This window comes from Centroberyx affinis, unplaced genomic scaffold (genome assembly GCF_046629955.1).
Source record: "Centroberyx affinis isolate AG114_WGS23_722 - 3 ecotype Tasmania unplaced genomic scaffold, CSIRO-AGI_Caff_v1 ptg009114l_1, whole genome shotgun sequence".
NCBI lineage: Eukaryota > Metazoa > Chordata > Actinopteri > Beryciformes > Berycidae > Centroberyx > Centroberyx affinis.
In genome coordinates, this window is record NW_027284430.1 from 23,386 (window position 1) to 42,122 (window position 18,737).

The window sequence follows — 18,737 nt, forward strand, 5'->3', positions numbered from 1 at the left end:
TTACCCTCCACTACATCCCTGAGTGTGATTCATACTGAATCCATCTAGATGGAGACAAACTTTCACCAACTTCACCTTTAAAAAAAAAAAACCTGTTGTGTCTCTCCCAAAGCAAACATGGTTTTCCTCACTTACCCAAATGCTTAAACTTACCAGAAACTAGAATTTCATTATACGTTTAAAAAAAAAAATTACAATGTAGAGACATTTTGACAAGTTCCTTCAATTTGTTTTCTTTCATCATTTCTCTTGCAGCAAAACTAGTTTTGTTTTTACTTTTCTCTCAGAGCTGTCATCTGCTTTTCCTTCTGTTCTCATGCCCTTTTTACCATAACGTTATTTTTCACGACGTCTGTCTATCAAACGGCCCTTTTCTTTTGTCTCTTTTCTTTTCATTCCTTCCTCCCTCTTTTCCTGAATAGATCCGTCCCCTTCCCCCCTTCTCTTCCTCTCTCTCCCTCCCTCTCTCCATTCGTGACAGTAGGTACTCGACCAATCCCCCCCCCCCCCATCCCTTCCAGTCCCACAGCAACCAAAATGAGCCACTGCAGCTTGAAAATTGTACTTTGTTTTATTTGTTCCAACTACAAATGTGATTCCATTGGTTTAAAAGAAATCCCTGGTTGAAAGCGCTCTCTCTATTTTCCAGAGTAATTTGATAAATCCCTAAAATAAGATTTTACTTGCTGTTTTTTCCCCTTTATTTTGGTAGTAGACTAACTTGCCTTTGAGGCATTGTAACTACCCACCATAACTCAGTTTACCACCTTTTAGGCAGAGAAATCTTCTCTGCCTAAATATAAAGTTTACATAAATTGCATCAAAATTATGTGAATTGTTTTAGGATGGGAAATACGTAGGAATAAATGCTTTCTTAAAGTATAAATGATTTTTGTCTAGAATGGTGGTTGTTTGCCTTATGATGATCGCTGACTGAAGGTCATAGTTTATCCACCTTTTAATTAATTTTTTTCACAGAATAAAGTAGACCTTGCCATTTCTCTAGGTCAGTGGTTCTCAACGTGGGGTCCGGGGACCACCAGGGGTCCTTAAGGGGGTTCCAGGGGGGTCCCCAGCAAAGTGATGAATTATTAAACACAATTAGAGAATGTAGAAGAATGACTGTTTTGATCATAGTTTCTCTGTTGTCTCTTTACCTACAATACAGATAGTCATGGGATTCTGGACAAAATCATATCTAACAATAAAAATATTCTCAGATTTGGGTCCAAGAGACAAAATCTCATCAAATGGGGGTCCGTGTCTCTAATGTGGACTAAATTAGGGGTCCATGATATGAAAAAGGTTGAGAATCACTGCTCTAGGTGATGCACTGATGTTGATGTTGATTACCAGGAACAACATTGTGAAGTTTACCCACCTTTTGATTTACCACCACATCACTGATTGTAAAGTTGCCTCCTTAGCTCCTAACAAGCTGCTATCCCCCAACAGCTAAGGGACTCCCACCTCACCTCAACCACGTCCTCTTCAGAAAGGCTGAAGGGATGACAGACAGTGAGAGGGGATTAAAGACAGAGGAGGAGTTAAAATACAAAGAACATGGGTGATTAGAGAAAAAAGTGTACAGTGGCCCTGCAGTTGTCACCGATCTCCTATTAACCCAGTATGGCTCCATCATGGAGGTCCACTTTCCAATTGTCCAATTGTCTGGTAGTTAAAGTCTAAATCTATAACAACCTGGGTAGAAAAAGAGAGCTAGCTGAAAAAGCTTGTTGTGGTGTGGCTGTAGATCCATTCAGTAACGTTCTAAGTAAAAGTGATAGATTTGTTGGTAACACTTTACAATAAGGTTCACTAAGTTAAGGGTTAGTTAATGCTTAATAAGCATTAACTAACCCTTAATTAACAGTTAACTAATGTGTCTGGTAATCATTTACTAATGGTGTTCATGTTAACTAAGGTATTAATTTATACATTATTTAATAGTCATCTTTATAAACTATTGAATAATCTATAAATTAATCCCTTAGTTAACATGAACACCATTAGTAAATTACACATTAGTTAACTGTTAATTAAGGGTTAGTTAATGCTTATTAAGCATTAACTAACTAGTTACTTCTTATTAAGCATTAACTAAGCTAACTAAGCATTAACTAATCCTTATTAAGCATTAACTAACCCTTAATTTACTGACCCTTATTGTAAAGTGTTACTGCCGTCTCTTATGCTAGCTTCTACTAGGAAGCACAGTAGCTATTAGCTAGTGTGCTGATAAATATCTAGTGTGCAAATAAGATGTGTTGACAAGACAGTGATGGTTAGTTACAGAAATGAAGCATGTCTATTCAATTCTGTTGAGATGGCCAAGTTGTATATTTAGCGATACAATCAGCTTTTCACAACCATTCATGTCGACCACCAATATGGCCGCCAGAAGGTGTGTTACATCACCTGAAAAAAGAAGTGTGTAAATGTATTTGAGCTACATCATTTTTCCCTCCTTTCCTACAGCTCTTTCTCGACCGTCCTCACAGCTGTTCGCCAGAGTCCAGAGAAGGGGAAGGACAGAATTTCATCAAAAAGAAAAGAAAGGGGAACTCCTCATCTAAAGAGAGAGAGAGAGAGAGGGGGGGGGGGGCAGTGCAGCAGGCAGGGCTGGTATCTGATTGTGCAGGAGAGATGGTAGAGATTGGTAGGTTTGTTAGGCCGGATCACCTGCCGCTTTTCATCTTGGGAGGTCCGAGGCCCGACGCTCAGGCAGGAGATGTTATTTTGCAAGAGTCCGCAAAGTAACACCACGGATGCAGTTTGATCGATTCCATATTTACTACTGTACAATTGATCAAGCATCGTTCAACGGCTCAACCCCCTATCGGTGTGTGTCATTTTCACGGGGATCTGCAGGAACAGCATCGCAAACACGCTACATTTCTAGATGGGCCCCCGATAAACAGCACGGGAGAGAGAGAGGAAATATTCGCCACACTTAACGTGAACCTCGGTGACGAAGCCTCCGACCGGCAGATGAAAGGCCTGCCGGGTGCCTTCATCTTATCTAGAGCGCAGGTATTCATGACCCCCCCCACCCAAGAGATAGGCGTGTTCAGTGTGGGTTCTGGAGATAGACCGCGGAGATGGGGAAATGCAGCTTGTTGATCGTCCTGATAAAAACGGCCCACACATAAGACAGATTAAAAGGTGCGATGAACACTTAAAGGCAGGATTTGTACCGCCCCGCAAAGGCAAAGAGCAGCTACTGTGAGAGTAGTGAAATTGAGAAAACAGGGTATTAATGAGTCTTAAAATATATTATCCAAATTTTAGGCCTAAAAAAGTATTAAAAAGTCCTTAGTACCGTTATTAAAGGTTTATTTGAGCTGCATGTCCACTGTTAAATTTATCCAGCACAGGGTTAGTAGTACAATATGCACTCTATCTGTTTAACTGAACACAGTTGGGCTTCATGTCAATTATTAATGTCCTTTTTATATGCTGCTGTATCAACTTCCATTAGCTTGCTCAATCAGAAGTAGTCTGGTTTTGCCAGCTTTGTTTCTTTACTTTCTCTTTTAACTATATATTCAATTCCAGGTAGCATTAAAATGTCTTAAAGTTTCTGAAATCTGCAGATACCATGGAAAAATGACTTAAAGGTTTTTCTGGTAACACTTTACAATAAGGGTCACTAAGTTAAGGGTTAGTTAATGCTTGATAAGCATTAACTAACCCTTAATTAACAGTTAACTAATGTGTCTGGTAATCATTTACTAATGGTGTTCATGTTAACTAAGGTATTAATTTATACATTAATAGTCATCTTTATAAACTATTAATGTATAAATTAATAACTTAGTTAACATGAACACCATTAGTAAATTACACATTAGTTAACTGTTAATTAAGGGTTAGTTAATGCTTATTAAGCATTAACTAACCCTTAAAGGGTAACTTCGGTATTTTTCAACCTGGACCCTATTTTCCCAACTGCGGATGTCTAAGAAACTAATGGGGACAACAATTTTTGAAATTGGTCCAGTATTGAGCGAGATCGCTTCAGCCGGCAGCCGCGAAACAGGCTGCAATGTAATCCGACGGGGCAAATGCGCACCGTCAATGTACGTCCACTAAAAGTGCTTGTTTTTGCCACTGACTGGCTCAGATTGTTATTATAAGTGTCTGACAACAGTATGGAAAGGACCCTATACAGAAATGAAACGTACTTCCTTACCTTTAGCTTGATCCCGTCTGTGTGTAACCAAGTCTCGCCCAAGTCCCGCGAGAGCTTAGTTGTTGCAGGAAGTCACCTGTGGAAATGTGAGTGAGAGTTGGAGAGAGGAGTGCCACCGGGAGGAGTTTGTTGTGTTGGAGTACAGAGATCGTAGCTTAGCGTTATCTAAAAGATCTAAATAAAAAAAAAAAAAAACAATGGTTCGCGTTTGCGCATTTCCGAATTGTGCCAACAAAATGTCGCGCAACACTTTGCGCAGCTTTCACAGACTGCCTTTGTTGGATAGTGACATGCTGAAGTTGTGGCTAGTTGTGCTACAAATGGATGTCAACACTCCTGTCCATACGCTGCGCCTTGCAGACCATCGGGTCTGCAGTGACCATTTTGACCGGGATGACTACAGCCAGCCATAGAGGAGACGAAATCCTATCCCAAAGCACTTTTTCCTAAAGAAAAATGCTGTCCCGAGAGTGGAGAGACCTGCTGCAGACAGAGTGGAGGTAATGTTATTAGCCAAAGTTATTGTGTTGTCCTGGCATCAGTACACACGGCAAAAACAATCACTAAACTAGAAAGGCACTCGGAGAGCGCAGACCTCTATTATTATTGCTATTATTGTTTGTTCGTGAGTCGGATCCAGATCCGCTCCAAAATGTAATGGGTTCTTCCTTGGCCCATGCTACACCCTTCCACCAAGTTTCATGAAAATCGGGCCAGTATTTTTTCCGTAATCCTGCTGACAGACAAACAAACAAACGGCACCGAAAACATAACCTCCTTGGCGGAGCTAGCCAGTAGTATGTGTAAAATAGCCTATCAACTGAGTCATGATTGATTATAAAATATGTATATAGATTCATTTCCCCTTTTCAGCAGTTGACATTCATAATAATACAATAAGTGATATCAACAAGCTGAAATTATCTGTGTAATATTGTTGCCAAAGTGTGTGTGCGTGGTGTAAAAATGTCATATTTATGCTTATCTATTATACGACCTATAAGACTACTTTTATGCCTACATTTGTATATCCTATACATTAGCAGATAGGCTATCATAGAGATACTTACTGGCAATGAATGATGATGGTAGCTCTTCAATGAGTAGGAGCTCTTCATCCGTATACTCTGGCTCAAATAAATACGGGCCGCCATCGAATTCAAAGGCCTCTTCCACGTTGTCGAAATCAGGTAAATATTCAGCCATGACTTAGAAAATCTTTTAGATAACGCTAAGCTACGATCTCTGTACTCCAACACAACAAACTCCTCCCGGTGGCACTCCTCTCTCCAACTCTCACTCACGTTTCCACAGGTGACTTCCTGCAACAACTAAGCTCTCGCGGGACTTGGGCGAGACTTGGTTACACACAGACGGGATCAAGCTAAAGGTAAGGAAAGTACGTTTCATTTCTGTATAGGGTCCTTTCCATATTGTGTCAGACACTTATAATAACAATCTGAGCCAGTCAGTGGCAAAAACAAGCACTTTTAGTGGACGTACATTGACGGTGCGCATTTGCCCCGTCGGATTACATTGCAGCCTGTTTCGCGGCTGCCGGCTGAAGCGATCTCGCTCAATACTGGACCAATTTCAAAAATTGTTGTCCCCATTAGTTTCTTAGACCCCCGCAGTTGGGAAAATAGGGTCCAGGTTGAAAAATACCGAAGTTACCCTTTAACTTAGTGACCCTTATTGTAAAGTGTTACCGTTTTTCTCCTGTCCCACCAAAAGTATTGTTGGTATTGTTGTTGGATAATATATAGGTTAGTTGTTGAAGGCCAATACTGACAACAATGTTTCTTGGATTGAAGCTCATTAAAGTAATTTGTGCCGATATTCAATATGTTTAAAGGTGCTATGCATATTATCTTTAAACATCAATATATCATTGTCAAAATAATTGTGACACCTTGGTATAATGACTGTAAACCAGTGAAACCGGCCTTTCACTCCTTCCACCATCTGCCATTACCAGAAACTCTGAAAGCTTTAGCTCTGTTTCCTCTGGAAGAACAGCGCCCTCTTCCTGTTTTGTGCCATAAAGCAATCCAGCAGATTTCCCTCCAGATCCAACTTGGTTGAGAAACGATGATGGCAGTGATGGCCTTATTTGTGTTTCAGTAATTATACTAATGGCTCAAAATTAATGTGGTAATGATTTATTGTTGTTGTGCTACACATAGCACCTTAAACCACTTTAACATCTAACATGTATGGATATTTTCATGCCAAAAAGTACATACAATTTATTCAGTGTTTCCCCAGAACTTATTCTTGTCAGGGTGGAAAAGTCTCTGAAACAACAATTAGATCATGGTACACTAAAACTCTCCGTTGAAAGCCAGGATTGTAAAAACAATAATACTAAAATTTAAACATATTCATACTTGATTTTTAATAAAGGGGCCAATATTGGTCCAAGTCTGTCTCTAGTTTTCAATAGGGCTGAACAATTAATCTAAATTTTATCGAAATCGCAATATGGCCTACTGCAATTTTCAAATCGCAGGAGGCGCAATATTTGTTAAAGGTGAAATATGTCAAAATACCATTTTAAATGAAATATTGTGGTGCTGCAGAGATGTCCTGGCCTACACATCATATTCTACAGACTTAAGAAAACATCTTTGTTTGGTACAGATCCCCACAAAAATCACACCAGTCATTTTAATACGTTTTTCAATTAAAATGAGAATAATGATGTAAAAATGATCATTCCCTCTAGTATCACAAATCATATCGCAATTGCAATATCAGTCAAAATAATCGCAATCAGATATTTTTTCAAAATCGTTCAGCCCTAGTTTTCAATGCTGTTTTTTTCTACAGCAGGGTGTTTCTGTGCATTCCCATGAAAGTGGGAAACACACACCTGTAGTCACAAGGTTCCTTCCTTAGGCACACAAACACAGAAAACAAACACAGACTTCACCTGTTCGGTCTGGCGCAACCCGGCCACCTCTCTTTACCCCGGGGTGTGTCTCACACCCGCCCGCCCGCCCCCATCCACTCTCTCCTCACTTCATTAGAGCTACCTGTCAGTCAGTCTCTCATGGCTTAGCAAACACTTCCCTCTATTAGTGGCATTAGGCCTTTATCTGCTGACAGCCCAGCTGGCCGTCGTGGTGGTCCGTCTGATTCACAGAGGGATGAAACTCATCTGGGAAGACTTCTCTTTCTTTTCTTGCCTTTCTTGCCTCATTTGGAAAAAAAACTATATTTATTTCATGATTGTTTTCAAAGGCCTACATTATTTTTTTTTGTTGTGATGTCGTTTAGATAAAGGTTCGACCAACATGGGTTTTTGGAGGCCAATACACAAAGCTACCAATGACATATTCATGTCAAAAATTCCAAGTAATCAATGATTTTATTCTTTTTAGGGTGGAAAAACCTTTGAAACAGCATTTAGACAACGGGACACTAAAACTCCCCATTGAAGGATACATTAAGGTTTTTCCTGCCCCATAGCATAAAATGACCATAATATATCTGTGGGGGTTGATAAGGTTGTTGATCAATCAATCAATGACTCATCAATTACCTGGCCAGGTCAAATCACTGACAAATTTTCAAGGATGGAATCAAGAAATTTGAACTTGCAGGGTTGATGCATCACGGCGGATATGGAAAAGATTTTCTTGATGTTGCTGTGATTTTGATGCGTGAATTGGTAAATAAATGTGGCAAAGGTCGGCTAAGCCCTTTTTCTCTGACATGTCACTGAGAATCAAAGCTGCATTTTCTATAAACTAACAAATGGGAATTTAAATAAACAGTTTTCTTATTAGTCATTGCTATTTTATACCTATAAGATGAGTAGACAGAGGCCTCAGTGCTAGGTTTCAGTACTATGGCTTGAACCCCTAATGCTAATAATAGACTACAGAGGTACAAAGCATTAGTATTTGGGATAGTGATTTAAAGGTAAAGGTTTTTTGCTGCAGTCCATCCATACTGAAATATGGATTTCTGATTAAAAGATGAACATGAAAAGAACAGTCTGTCAGCTTTTGATTATTGATTGGCTTCATGTTTCACCATGTTGAAAGAATGACATAAGATTAATTTAATTTTATAGTCCTGATACTGTTGTGCTGCTGATTTATATTTAGGTTGCATCTACCAGTTACAGTTTAATATGAATTAGCTTGACATGACCTTTCTGTCCCTTGGTTTGAAGTTCACTTAGATTCTGTCTTTTGCCCTGTGTACGCTTGACAACTGTAGAGAAACTAAATTTATGCTTAATAGCAATCCAACAGTAGGGGAGACCGGGGATTATTGTAACACTTTTTGCATTTCTGTCCATATCTCTTTGCTCATTTGAGATACATTTTTCAAAATCTGGTGTAAACTATTTACATCTGTCTGTTACACCAGTGATTCTCAACCTTTTTCATATCAAGGACCCCTAATTTAGTCCACATTAGAGCCACGGACCCCCATTTGATGAGATTTTGTCTCTGGGACCCAAATCTGAGAATATTTGTATTGCTAGATATGATTTTGTCCAGAATTCCATGACTATCTGTATTGTAGGTAGAGAGATAACAGAGAAACTATGATCAAAACAGTCATTCCCCTACATTCTCTAATTGTGTTAACTTCTTGTAAATTAAATAATGGTGAAGTTTAACAATTCATCAATTTGCTGGGGACCCCCTGGATCTCCCTCAAGGACCCCTGGTGGTCCCCAGACCCCACATTGAGAACCACTGAACTATCCCATGCCACAGCTATACCCAGTCTCCCCTAAATTTGGTATTGTTTTTTGTTTTTACTATTTCTGTTTTATTAGATATTGAGACTGTGGTTGGGTTTCAATGGAGTTTTAATGTTTTGTGATGGTCTAAAATGCTGTTTCAGAGGCTAAGAATTACTATCTGGGGAATACAATACTATGTTAATAATAGGTGGAGTCATGTTACCGCTGCACTGGCCGGCTGGATGACCTGCTGCAACTAAGACAAATGAATGTACGGGCGTCTAATCGAACGCAACCTCATTCCTGCCTACTGTACAAGTGTGAAGCTGCAGCGAGGAACTCTGTGTGTGTGTGTGTGTGTGTGTGTCTTCAGCCTAGATGTGGGATGGCAGTGGAGGGTGGCCGCTCTGACAGCTACTGTTGAGAGATGAGGGAGCTCCCCTCCCTACCGCCGAGACACTAAACCGTCACTTCAGAGTTTTTCCATCATCCTGTGGCTTGGCCTCCCAGGATGCCTCACTGCAACTACAGTCCGCATATTGTAGCCCTAAGCCTCAAAGTTGAATCATTGGTTTCTCATGGTTTTGAAAAATTACAATTACAATTACAGTTTCCCATTTGGCAGACGCTTTTATCCAAAGCGACGTACACATGAGATTTTAATACAACACAGCAAGGATCTAGTCAGGAGAGAATGAGAGTAAGTGCCATAAAGTTCTGGTCCAACAGGACATAGGTGCTATGAGGCAATGCATAGAGGCAGATAAAGATTTTTTTTTTTTTTTTTTTTGGATTACACAGTCCATCAGGTGAGAAGGTGTTCGCTAAAGAGGTGGGTCTTCAGCCTTTTCTTAAGTATTGAGAGGGACTCTGTGGATCGAATGGAGTTTGGTAACTCGTTCCACCACCGGGGAACCACAGAAGAGAAGAGTCTGGCTAGAGTCTTAGGGCCTTGTTGTGGTGGCAGCACCAGGCGCCGCTCCTTGGCAGAGCGTAGTGAGCGGGAGGGAGCATAGACCTGAATGAGGGAGTTCAGGTCGGTCGCAGCCGTTTTGGTTGCTGCTTTGTCGGCGAGCATCAAGGCCTTGAACTTGATGCGGGCAGCAACTGGGAGCCAGTGGAGGGAGATGAACAGCGGAGTGACATGTGCTCTTTTGGGGCTGGTTGAAGACCAGACGCGCCGCCACGTTCTGGATCATCTGCAGAGGTTTGATCATACATGCCGGGAGCCCTGCCAGTAAGGAGTTGCAGCAGTCAAGGCGTGATATTATAAGAGCCTGTACTAGGTGTTGTGCTGCATGTTCAGACAGGTAGGGTCTAATCTTCCTGATGTTGTATAGAGCAAATCGGCATGACCGAGCAACAGAAGCCACATGCTCCTTAAAGGTTAGTTGGTCATCAGTCATGACACCCAAGTTTCTGGCAGACTTTGCGGGAATGAGCTGAGCTGATTCAGGCTGGATACTGATCTGTTGTTGTACAGAGGGACTGGCTGGGATGACAAGGAGCTCAGTCTTTGACAGGTTAAGCTGAAGGTGGCGTTCCTTCATCCATGCAGAGATATCGGCGAGGCATGACGATATCAGCATATAAGAGGTATGAGAAGCCATGTGAGCGGATGACTGCACCAAGTGAGGTGGTGTATATTGAAAAGAGAAGGGGTCCAAGCACTGACCCTTGAGGTTCCCCTGTGGACAAGCAGTGCGATTTAGACACTTCCCCTCTCCAAGACACTCTGAAGGATCTCCCTGAGAGGTAGGACTCAAACCAGAAGAGAGGAGATCCTGAGAAGCCAAGCTCAGTGAGTGTGGAGAGGAGGATTTGGTGGTTAACTGTGTCAAAGGCAGCCGATAGGTCAAGCAACATTAGAACAGAGGACTGACCGGCAGCTCTAGCTGATCGCAGCGTTTCCACTACAGACAAGAGTGCAGTCTCTGTAGAGTGTCCGCGTTTGAAGCCAGACTGGTTAGGATCATACAGGTTGTTCTCAGAAAGGAATTCAGAGACTTGATTAAAGACTGTGTGCTCAAGTATCTTGGAAAGGAAGGTGAGGAGTGAAACCGTCCTGTAATCTTCAACCTGAGATGGGTTGAGTGTAGGTTTCTTTAGCAGCGGGGCAATCTCGGAACCCATCGTCTATCGGTCTGACAACGATTAGACTCTGGGGGCGACGGCCAATATTTCGGGGTTTCCGGTGTAGCCAACGGACATCCGGGCCAAGACTTCCTCTTCCGTGCTCCGGTCATTGTTTACAGTCCGATTAGCAACTTGAGACGTAAGAATGGAGTTGGAGTTGAGAGACGACGTCTCATATGCAGATATCTGTTTATAGAGATTAGCCGAAATGTCGTCTGGACCTAAAACACCTACAAAAAGTATCGATGTTTGTGTATTGTGTGGAGAAATGTTCGACTCTTGCGTCTCAAGTTGCTAATCGGACTGTAAACAATGACCGGTGCACGGAAGAGGAAGTCTTGGCCCGGATGTCCGCTGGCTACACCGGAAACCCCCAAATATTGGCTGTCGCCCCAGAGTCTAATCCTCGTCAGACCGATAGACAATGGGTTCCGAGATTGGCAGTGGGTGAAATGGCCTGCAGGAGGTTGGAGGGTTTGGGGTCCAACAGACAGGTAGTGGGACGAGAGTCCAGCAGAAGCTTGGAGACTTGCTCCTCAGTGAGATGGGAAAATGAGAGGAGTGAGGCCCTGTTAGCTAAATACATTGAAGAGTTTTGATCTTTAATAATCTGGGCACCTGGGTTTGTTATAATTATATGATGTTATGTGTCAGATCGCTGGGTGTGTGTGAATTAACTCCGACCTACATACACACTACATGATATTCTAATGAGACGGAGGGAGAAGCTTCATGTTAAATCATTTTAACATGAATACATTTGGAGGGAAATCTGCTGGATTGCTTTATGGCACAAAACAGGAAGAGGGCTAAAAGCTTTCAGAGTTTCTGGCAGCAGATGGTGGAAGGAGGGAAAAGGCCGATGGAAAAATCACTTTCAACATGGTGATCCTCTTAAGGGAGGGGGAGGGGCTTGTGGGAAATGAGGTTTTAGTTTGAAGAAACACTGGCACTAACAATACCATTGGTGTGAGATAGAGATGGCCAATCATCTCCATCATGATCTCATTTGTTTGCAGTTGATTTAACAATGATATACTGTATTTTCCTCTAATATTTATTTACCTCAACTGCAGAGGGTACCAGGCCTTTATTGGAAGCAGGCTTATATTAGAGACAGGCTTTTATTTATAATTCCCTCTGTTTGATAAGTATATTTGCTCATATTTTAGTACGAAGCCTCCTTGTTTTCTGATCTGCTTCTGTTGGGGTTCGTTAGGGAGCCATTTTTTTGTTACTGCGACGCATTACCGATAATTATGGTAATCGACGACGGCACGCTCCAGAGACTTCCGCCGGCCGAGCCGTCTTGTGGCATACTGCCATCTTGTGGCACTTGTACGTTACTACAAACTACAGTTAAATTATATAACAGGCACCAGGAGTTTACCGGTATCCACCGCTGGTTTTTCCTTTGTTTTTTTCCCCGGCCTGTATTTGGGGCCGGCCTTTATTTGTTTGTGTCGACCACGGCCCCGGCCATTATCGGAGGCCCGGCTTTTAATTGACTACCGGCCACTATTAGAGGAAATATGGTATTGATGTTTAAAAATGCTACACGTGGCACCTTTAAATTGTCTAGCATAGTAATGAGTTATTATGAATAATTTGGTGAAACCTGGAGTTTGTGTTTCACTGAAGTGTCCCATGCTAACAAAAGAACTGAGAACCACTGGTCCAGGAGTAACAAAGTACATTTAGTCTTGGTTCTGCAACTGAGGAGCCTTCTTGTGTACGGAGTATTTTTTGAAGTCCACCTCACTCCATTTTAAATTGCTCTCCATAAGCATTGCATCCGAAACTGAACAATGGCTGTGTGAAGCCTGAGGGGAAACGATGAGTAGGTTTGGGAAAGTCAGTGAATGTCATCAAAGAAAAAAACACTAACAAATCCCTAAATTATTGTTATATGATTAAATCATGCATTACTTTGTTTATGCACTTTATTATGTAAAGTCTTTTTCAATTAAAAAAAAATCTTGAACTCTTTGAACTCTCTGTCCTCTTGGTATTACATGGGAAAGATTTAAGATGTCGTTTTTTTTTGTTTGTTTTTTTCTTTAAAAAAACTTTTACTCAAGTTTTACACCAGTAATACTCAAGTAAAATTTCAGCAAAGTAACAGTACTTTTACTTGAGTAGGAGATCCTAGTATACTATCGTCCCACTTCTAGTTATTATTATGCAGACTTTCCCACTGAGTTCTACTGTTGTCAGACAAAACAATGATCCTTATCGTACATTTATCATCAGGCATCCCGGCTGTCTCTCAGTGCTTGTATGTGTGTGTGTGTGTGTGTGTGTGCGCGTGTGTTCGTTTGTGTGTGTTTTCATGCATCCCCACCCCACCCCTCCCCTCCCCACCCCTCCCACTAAGCCCTCCCATTCCCACCCAGGTATTGCGTGCCATCAGTGGTTCAGCTGCAGAGTGTGACGGTGAGTCAAAAATGCGGCAGATCCGGTGTTCAGCTTGACGTTCAGTCCAACCGTGGCGGCGCGCTGCCAAAACAGCAGCCGCCCACTCGCTCACCTGGCTGCCAGCAAACAACACTGCCGCTCGCCCAACCACCTGTGGAGGAGGGAGCGGCTGCACGGTCCCCTGTGTGTGTGTGTGTGTGTGTGTGTGTGTGTGTGTGTGTGTGTGTGTGAGAGAGAGAGAGAGAGTGTGTGTTCTTGTAATTCTATACCTATGAGGACCAAGTGTCCTCACAAAGATAAAGAGATGAGGAAAATTAGATTCAGGATTAGAGCTCATATTACCCTTTTTTTTTATTACCGTTGTCTTTGGGAAGCCCTTAACCAGAACTGATTTCAATGACACATTTTGATCAGATTCCACACAAGTAGGCATGAATGTGTTTCATTTCTTATTCCTTTCTTATTATTTCTCTCCATTCTTATTCTCATTCTTATTTTCATTCTTAGTAGCAGCAGTAGTAGTAGTAGTGGTAGTAGTAATAGTAGTAGTAGTAGTAGTAGTGGTACCACTAGTAGTAGTAGTAGTAGTAGTAGTGGTACCACTAGTAGTAATAGTAGTAGTAGTAGTAGTAATAGTAGTAGTAGTAGAAGAATAAGTAGTAGTAGTAGTAGTAGTGTTACCACTAGTAGTAGTAGTTGTAGTAGTAGTAGTAGTAATAGTAGTAGTGGTAGCAGTAGTAGTAATAGTAGAAGAAGAAGTAGTAGTAGTAGTAGTAGTGTTACCACTAGTAGTAGTAGAAGAAGAAGAAGAAGAAGAAGAAGAAGAAGTAGTAGTAGTAGTAGTAGCAATAGTTGTAGTAGTGGTAGTAGTATCAACCTATTTATAAAAACTTTTTCATTTTACCTCTGCGTTTTGGGTAATTAGCAAATTCTGGTATAAATAAAAATGAAGGAAAATCAAAAGCTTCCCTGGGAGGATTAGCCTATATCTTTGGTTACCGTGTCCCTACTCAAAGTAGGCTATATTCTGTGAAGACAAGGGGAGACACAACACCCCGCTGTACTGAACAGACTCAGAGGACAGGGAGTCTTCCTCCACTCTCAAGTCAAACCAGATCCGCCTGCAAAGTCTATCAGCAGATCAGACCCGAAAAACTGGCCTCACTAATGCTAAATTAAAAATCTAATTAATTAGACTATTCCTGGAGCACCCACAAAGCCTATGAACAAGCAACTCTCTCTCTCTCTCTCTCTCTTTCTCTCTCTCTCTCTCTCTCTCTCTGTCTCTCTCTCTCTCTCTCTCTCTCTGCTCTGTGTGTGTTTGACCAGCAGTGGCAGACTGACTATGGAACAGAAAACTCCGCCTCCTTCTCCTCTGAGTTCAATGAGTTGTCAGTTGAATGGGCCTATATGTTTTCTCCACAATTAGACGTACTATTAAAAACATCTGAATAAAACTGAAAAAAAAAAAAAAATTATTTGTGTCCAACTCATTATTGGTGCTTTGCTGAATATGGTATTCGGATTCAGGATTCACATCCCTAGTATAGAGACATATGGACTGAAAAGGGTTAGGGTGGAGACTCAGGGGGCCCCATGCTTGCCTTTGCCTAGGGCCCCCAAACCACTACGTTCACCCCTGGTGGTGAGCGAATGGATTCATGGAAGATCCTCATAAATAGAGCAACACAAACATGTTTGTGTGTTTGTGTGTACATGGGTCATGCATGGGTGTGTAAGCGCTTTTGAAGTAGCTATACCTATTCTGATCTGCAAACCTCTACTAGTACTTCTACTGTGTATTCTCATGTGTTTGCGTGTGTGCGTGTGCATGTGTGTGTGTGTGTGTGTGTGTGTGTGTGTGGCAGGGTGTTTGCCCTGCTATGCGTGCAGGATAGGAGTGGTGTCTAGGCTCCCGGAGGAATGCAGCAGGTACATAAATACCCAGGCAGCGTTTCCATGACTGCGTTTGAAGTGGTGGTTTCCTGGAGCAGCGTTCACGAACTCATTCCTGTCTCCTTTTTTTTTTTGTGTTGATATAATTCCTAATCTCTTACTTTACCGCTCGGAGTGTTCATTGAGAAAAGAAGACAACAGCGGCAGCCGGGTGAATTAGAGCCCGGCCTGCCAGTCAGCGAGCGTGAACCCGCCAATGTGAGTCGCTGCAAAAAAAAAAAACATGGGAGTTTATGACTAAATTGTGTGTCAGCAAAGTAAATGCCAGCTCGCGCATAAAAACCCTGTTGGTAACCGCCACCTGATTCACCCCCCCCCCACCCCCACCCCTCCGCACCCCCCCTCCCCACACACACACACACACACACACACACACAGACCCTCTGTGTTGAGCCTGGGCTGACCACAGCTCCTTGTAGAGACTTTAAAGTCACCCTCAGCAGATCCATGGCAACCACTTGTTGAAGCCTCACTGCTCGTTGCTAAGAGATGGGATGTATTGGACCAGAAAATCCTACCCCCGACCCCCCCCCCCCCGCCCCCACCTCCCTCCCTACCCCCCGCATCCCCCACCCCTCTCTCCACCCCCCCCACCCCCCAACACCACCCACCCATCGACCTCAGCAAATACAGCCCCCCCCCCCCATAAATGCGCCGACTTCCGCCCGGTTTTTACGTGCCGAGAAACTTTCTTTCGGTTCTTTTGCCAGATGCAAACCGTCATGAACCACGCTCCTCACCCCCCCCCAAAAAAAATGGGTTCTATACAGGACCAGAAAATAGTTTTTCAGGCTTATACTATAGCAGAGCTCTTTACATTGATGTACAGAAAGGTTCTCTATTGCAGTGATTCTCAACCTTTTTCATATCAAGGACCCCTAATTTAGTCCACATTTGGGCCAGGGACCCCAGTTTGATGAGATTTTGTCTCACGAACCCAAATCTGAGAATATTTTTATTGTTAGATATGATTTTGTCCAGAATTCCATGACTATCTGTATTGTAGGTAGAGAGATAACAGAGAAACTATGATCAAAACAGTCATTCTTCTACATTCTCTAATTGTGTTAACTCCTTGTAAATTAAATAATGCTGAAGTTTAATAATTCATCAATTTGCCTGGGACCCCCTGAAACCCCCTCAAAGGACCCCTGGGGGTCCCCGGACCCCACTTTGAGAACCACTGCTCTATTGCACCATTCTCAAATGGTTCTACATAGAACCTTTATGGTGCTGTAAATTTACGAATGTAAATGCTCCGAACCATAAGTACTAAAGGAACCTTTTAAGAAATACACTAGGTTCTTTATTGAGAAAAATGTAAATTTTAATTTCATTGTAACAAATCAAAGAGTTCTTTGTGTTATTACAGTTCTATATAGATCCACTGTCCTAACCATAGAACCGGTGAAGAACTCTAGTTTTTTGTCCATAGGTTGTAATCAATATTTAAGAGATCCATTAAACATTAATATATGCCAGCGTTCCTGCATCTAATATTATTTGCCACCAAAACTTCACATCTGTTGATATCCACTGAATTTCTGACAAGATATTATTTGGTCAATGTGAGACACAGGGACTGACTAGATATTATTATTTGGTCAGTGTGATAAATTATTAGTTGTAGGTCACCAAACTATCAGCTCTCGGGTATGTTATCTAAAATTTGTTCTCAAAGTGGGGTCTGGGAACCTCTGGGGCTCTTTGAGGGGGTTCCAGCGGTCCTTGTGAGGGTTTCAGGGGTCCTTTGGTGTTGTTAAGGGGGTTCCAGGAGTCATTGAGAGGGTTCTGCAGGTCCTTGAGGGGGTTCCAGGAGTCCTTGAAGGGTTTGCAGGTCCTTGAGGGGGTTCCAGGAGTCCTTGAAGGGTTTGGAGGGGTCCTTTAGAGGGTTCCAGGTGTTCTTAAGGGGGTTCCAGGAGTCACTGAGAGGGTTCCGCAGGTCCTTGAGGGGGTTCCAGGAATCCTTGAAGGGTTTGCAGGGGTCCTTTAGAGGGTTCCAGGTGTCCTTAAGGGGGTTCCAGGAGTCCTTGAAGGGTTTGGAGGGGTCCTTGAGAATGTTCCAGGAGTCTTTGAGGGAGTTCCCGGGTTCCTTGAGGGGGTTCCAAGAGTCTTCCAGCGGGTTCCAGGGATCCTTGAGGAGGGGGGGTTCCCAGCAAAATGAGGAATAGTTAAATTTCACTATAATTTAATTCACTAGAAATTATCCCAATTAGAGAATGCATAAAAACAACTGTCATAATTCTAGGTTTCATTCTCACTACTTTTATCTCCCCACAGTGTAGACAGTTCTACAATTCAATATTAAATCAACAAGTAATATTTTCCATATGGATCTAATTAAATGCGGGTCTAGTGTGGGGATCTTTACATGAAAATGTTTGAGAAGTTAGACAGTAAAGCTACTGGTGGGTTTTACCCCCCTGCGTCCTCCATCTTCCTCCTCCTCCTCTTCATCCTGGTGCCCTCATCCCCCCCCCCCACCCCCCCTCATCCTTTCGCTCCCATCCCCTCCCCTCACTGGCCGATTAGCCGGTGCAGGGCTCTCTCCCATTTCCATGAGAAAGGCGGCGGTCGGTGAAAGGGTTAAGCCTGAGGACGAAGCCCCAGAAAGCAGCGCTAATTTTCTGCCCGGCGGGGGAGCGGGCGGGGGGGAGCGGGGCGAGGGAACAAAGCGGCCCGGGGGAGGAGCGGAGGACTCCGGCTTTACTATCTGCACCTGCGGCCTGAAAAGCCGCGGACAATGCGCCTCCGAAACGGCCAATTACGAACGGGCCAGCCACCCGCTTTCTCTCCGGAGAGAGAGGAGGGGTGGAGAGGAGAGAAAAGGACGAGGAGGGGGATGGGGGAAAGTGAATTTAAAAAGAGGGTAAAGAGAAGAAAGTAAATGATCGACCTTTAAATCATTCTAGGCGCTATAGACTACACCCCCCCCCTCCCCCTCCCTCCATCCAACCCCCACCCATCACCTCCTCCCACCCCGGTTGGACACCCATGTTCTCTAGCAAAAGTTTAGTTTTGTCCGCCTCCAGAGTTTTCTTCTGGGCGCCCTCAGGCATAACGGGTCCGCCTGTGGAGCCGCTGTGAAAGTGAACGGGTTGGTTTTGATTGCCCCTATGCCATGCTTGTTATTTTCTATAATGATGTGGATGGGTGAGGTCATGGTTGCGGCAACAGCTGAGCGACAGCAGAACTCATGTGGCAACACGGACGGAGATAACCAATCTGTAGAAGTCACCTGAAATGGATAGGAGGTGATTAGGCTGGGCACACACACGGACCTGGAGATAGAGAAAAGCTAGTTATCTATTTCCTAAATTA